Source organism: Phacochoerus africanus, chromosome 11 (assembly GCF_016906955.1).
Source record: "Phacochoerus africanus isolate WHEZ1 chromosome 11, ROS_Pafr_v1, whole genome shotgun sequence".
NCBI lineage: Eukaryota > Metazoa > Chordata > Mammalia > Artiodactyla > Suidae > Phacochoerus > Phacochoerus africanus.
The window spans coordinates 136,416,727-136,421,861 of NC_062554.1; positions in this window are offsets into that span (position 1 = coordinate 136,416,727).

Below are 5,135 nucleotides of genomic sequence, written 5' to 3' on the forward strand. Positions count from 1 at the left end.
TTCTCCAAGTCCATAAGGTAAAATTATTTAAAAATGGGGGAATGATGTCATCAAACGCATCCAGCACTTATGAAAATCCCAGCACTGCTACACCCAGGTAAAAATGTTTAGAGAATGTGAGATTTGCCAAACAAATGACTTAGAAAGCAAACATGGAAGTGGGTGATTGGAGCTGGAGGGGAGGGACAGGGGCAAGTGGTGGCTGGGGGGACAGGGCTGGTCCACGCCCACTTCTGATGGGGCTGGTCATCCTGCAGCAAGAGATGTCTTGTTTCTCTCCCAAGGGATCCCTCCATGAACACAGGTTGGAAGTCAGGGCACCTGTGGGACTGATACAGAACTAATGTCGTGATGCAAAATAGAAAAGATGCAGTGCTGAAATTTGAGCCCAAAGCTTCTTACTCTATTTCTTTGTACCAGAGCTTAGTGGAGCCAGAGCTGTTTGCTTCCTCTCTGGACCCAGCCCCACCTTGGTTCCTGCCCCTTCCTCCTTCCGCAAACATCCTTTCTTTGACTCCGGAGGCACGGTCTTTTCCTCGAATCCAAAGACATAGTCCCAGGTGGATGAACTCTGGTTGAGAAGCAGGTGTACTCGCCTCCCAGGTGTTCATTGAAGGTTGTGTGCCTGTAAATCTTATCAGGGGCTGCCATGTGACTTTCCTTTGAAATCAGGCATTCATGAGAAATCGGCTTTTCAAAAAGGAATTGTCTCCCTGAGGACTTCTCTCGGATGACCAGAGAGAGGGAGGGAGGGCAGGTGACCACGGCGGGCTGTGCTGGGCTTGCTGGCCACGCACCAGGCACAGTGAGAGTGAGACAGAAAAGGTGCGCCCCTGGAAGCCAGCCCCACTTTCCTCTGGAAGCAGAAGTTAGGTGGAGTCTGCCCTCATTGATTTGATAGAGAAATTAAGTTTAAGTTAGTAAAACAATAGCTGAAAACTCAATGGACACTTTTTCTGATTTTCCTCTGGCCACTGTGTCAGTATGTTTTTGTTTTTGTTTTTTTTTTGGTTTTGTTTCTTTGTGAAGTTCTTTTTTTTATTTTAATTTTTTTATTACTCAAATGAATTTACCACATCTGTAGTTGTATAATGATCATCACAATCTGATTTCACAGGATTTCCATCCCACAGCCCAAGCACATGCCCCCACCCCCCAAACTGTCTCCTCCGGAGACCATACGTTTTTCCATGTCTGTGAGTCAGCGTCTGTTCTGCAAAGAAGTTCATTCTGTCCTTTTTTCAGACTCCACATGTCAGTGAAAGCATTGGATGTTGGGGTCTCATTGTACGGCTGGCTTCACTTAGCATGATAGTTTCTAGGTCCATCCATGTTGCTAAAAATGCCGGTATTTCGTTCTTTTTAATGGCTGAGTCATATTCCACTGTGTCTATGGACCACCTCTTCTGGATCCACTCCTCTGTCGATGGACATTGAGGTTGTTTCCATGTCTTGGCTATTGCAAAGAGTGCCACAGTGAACATCGGAGTACATGTGTCTTTGCGAGTCGTGGTTTTCTCTGGATAGATGCCCAGGAGTGGATTGAATGGTAGTTCTATGTTTAGTTTTCGGAGGACTCTCTATACTGCTTTCCACAGAGGTTGCACCAGTTTACAATCCCGCCAGCAGTGTACTAGGGTTCCTTTTTCTGCACACCCTCTCTGGCACTTCTTGTTTGTAGACTTTTGGATGCTGGCCATTCTGGCTGGGGTAAGGTGGTACCTCCGAGTGGTTTTGATGTGCATCTCTCTAAGAATGAGTGATGCTGAACATCTTCTCATGTGTTTCTCGGCCACCTGTATGTCTTCTTTGGAGACCTGTCTGTTTAGATCTTCTGCCCATTTTCTGATGGGGTTGTTTGTTTTTTTGGTATGGAGCTGCAGAAGATGTTTATAAATTTTGGAGATGAATCCCTTGTCAGTTGATTCACTCGCAAAGATTTCCTCCCATTCTGTGGGTTGCCCTTTCGTTTCGTTTAGGGTTTCCTTTGCTGTGCAGAAACGTTGAAGTTTGATTAGGTCCCATTTGTTTCTTTTTGTTTTTATTGTCATTACTCTAAGAGGTGGACCTGAGAAGATGTTGCTGTCATTTATGTCAGAGAGTGTTTGGCCTATGTTTTCCTCTAAGAGTTTGCTAGTGTCTGGTCTTATATCTAGCTCTTTCATCCATTTGGAGTTGATTTTTGTGTATGGGGTTAGGGAGTGTTCTCATTTCATTCTTTTCCATGTGGCTGTCCAGTTTTCCCAGCACCACTTATTGAACAAGCTGTCCTTTCCCCATTGTCTAGTCTTGCCTTGTGTCAGTATGTTTTTAAAGACAGTTTACAGCAGGGTGTGGGGCGGAGCTGATGCTGCTGCGATGGAAACAGCAGCAGGCACGGAACACCTCTCCTGTGTCAGATATCATACCGACACCACCCTTGTCCCAGCGTCTAATAGGCAGGGCTGACACCATGGCTCACGGACCAGGGAGCTGGACTTGTGTCTAAAAGAGGGATTTGGGTTCTAACCCAAGGCTGTAGGTTTCTGGAGCCTGGCTGTTCATGCCCGCTTATTCTTAGCCATCCCTCTGTGCCTCTTACCCGCATGGGAGGCACCACAAGCCAAAATGAAATGCTGGGACGTGGCCAAGCGTGGCATAGGGCCCATGTTCTTTAGACAATGCTTTGAGCACGGCAACGTGGAAGTCATTACATGTGCCCTCAAGATGACATAACAGGGGGGAAGGCAGTCCGTCTCCTGCCCCCATGGCGTGTGGGGTTAGGCTGACCCAGACTGGAATTCAAGTTTTCAACACCCAATGGGTTTTCTCTGAACTTCATTCAGTTTCCTCTTCCAAAGTAAAGGAGGTAGCAGTTCTTACCATGGAGAATTGTTGAGTGAAGAAAAACAGATACTTTTATACAGAGTATCTGATTCACCCTGAGGAGTTATTTCTATTTCTTTCTTCACTCTGACCACTAGGAGCCTCAGAGCCAATTTGGCCCCCGCCTCTGCCACCTAGTCCTGCTGGGCTTGTTTCTGCAGCCTGCTCTCTCCTGGGTCTGGTCTTCCTGTGGCATTTCCCTTGGTTCTCCGTTTTCACTTGATATGTTACTGTTTTCTCAGGTGATGTGACGGTTCATGGGTCAGCTTGACTTGGCTGAAGGGTGTGCAGGGCGCTGGGAAAACCTTACTTCTGGGCATGTCTGTGAAGGCGTTTCTGGAAGAGACTGGTATTTGACCCAGTGGAGTAGAGAGATGTGCCCTCAGCAGTGTGAGCAGTACCACCCAAGGGCATGGGGGCCGGAACTGAACAAAAGGTGACGGCTGGGTGTGTTTCCTCTCCCCTTGAGCTGGGACGTCCATCTGCTCCTGCCCTTGGCCATTGGAACTCCTGGTTCTGGGGCCAGTGGACTCCAGGCTGAATAATGCCGTGGACTTTCCTGGGACTCCAGCTTGTTAATGGCAGATTGTGAGGCTTCTCAGCCTCCAGAAACGTGAGCCCATGTGTGAGCACACACGCACACGCACACACACACACACACACAGAGCTGGTTCTGTTTCTCTGGAAAACCCTGACTGATACACAGAGATTTCTGCCAGAAGCTTATTTAAAAAATGAGAAGATAAATAAGGAAAAATACCATGCATCAGTTAGCCCAGCCTTTCTTTTTTTTTGACTGCACCCACGGCACATGAGGTTCCCTGGGCCAGGGCTTGAATCCAAGCCACAGCTGCAGCAGTGCCGGATCTTTGAAACCACTGTGCCAAGCTGGGCACTGAACTTGTGCCTTCACAGCAACCTGAGCCATTGCAGTTGGATTCCTTTTTTTTTTATTTTAGGGTGAATCCTATTTTATTCATGATGGATATAAAGTGTTTTATGCACACATTTTTATTATAGTTGATTTCCAATGTTGGGCCAACTTCTACTCTGCAGCAAAGTGACCTAGTCATACGTAATATACATTCCTTTTCTCATATTATTTTCCATCATGTTCTATCCCAAGAGACTGGGTAGAGTTCCCTGTGCTGTGCAGCAGGGCCTCACTGTTTATCCGTTCTAAATGTAAGCGTTTGCATCTGCTGACCCCCAGCTCCCTGTCCATTCCACTCCCTTGGCACCGTGGTTAAGAATACGATTTCAGGATGCGCCTAGGGGTTCTCATACTAAGTGAAGTAAGTCAGAAGCCAAGAGTTCACAGTGATTGACTGGATGACTGCTCGGTGGGGCGGACTCTGCGCCCCCAGGCGGGCCGGGTGGAGGGGACAGAGGCCAAGGACGATTGTCCTCCCAGCCTCACACTGGGTTGCATGTGGGGCAAGATCTGTCTCTCTCTCTCTATTCTTTTGTCTGCACCTGTGGCATCTGGAAGTTCCCAGACCAGGGATTACATTTGAGCCGCAGCTCTGACCGATGCTGCAGCTGCAGCAATGCCAGATACTTAACCCGCTGTGCCACAGTGGGAACTTCACAAGGTCTCTGTTTTATTAACTGTGGACATTTTGTTCATTTATTCCTTGTTCATCATTATTTCATGTTTAATCCCGCTGGTCAGGTTGTTGACCCGCAGCCCACTCTGCCGGGGGGGCACAGGAGGTGCTCTACCAGGGGCCACGGCGGTGCAGCCCCCAATCAAATGGCTCACAAGAGGAACGGGAGGGGGCACAGATAATCTCGCAGTGACGCGCACCCCTTGGCCACCTGCTGGCTCTTTGCTCTGCTTTGGCCCCCTCTTCCCTGCAGGGGTGACAGCTAAGGGCCTACAACCTTAGGCCCTGAGGGACTTGAACAAAGTGTGACCCCGATCGAGATACTGAATAAATTTAGCTGGCTGGTATCTAATTACAAAATCTGAGAATTAGGACGGGATTCTAGAAACGTCAGGAGGGTGACATGTGTTTTACCAAAGGTTATGGCTGAAGCCAGGCCCAGATTGTGGCCGTCCAGCCAGTCCTAAGGCAGAGAAGGAAGCCCAGCACCCTTCTTAGGTAAAGCCTCAGGAAAATCACCCCCCATCCGCCCCCGCTGGGTAAACACAGCCTTAGCTCTCCTACGAGTGACCTCTCGCAGGAGGCTCTCTGAATGTCTTTGTTTCTCTTTTAAAAGAAATGCCTTTCCCAGATCTGTCCTCTGGCTTTATTGCCTGGTTT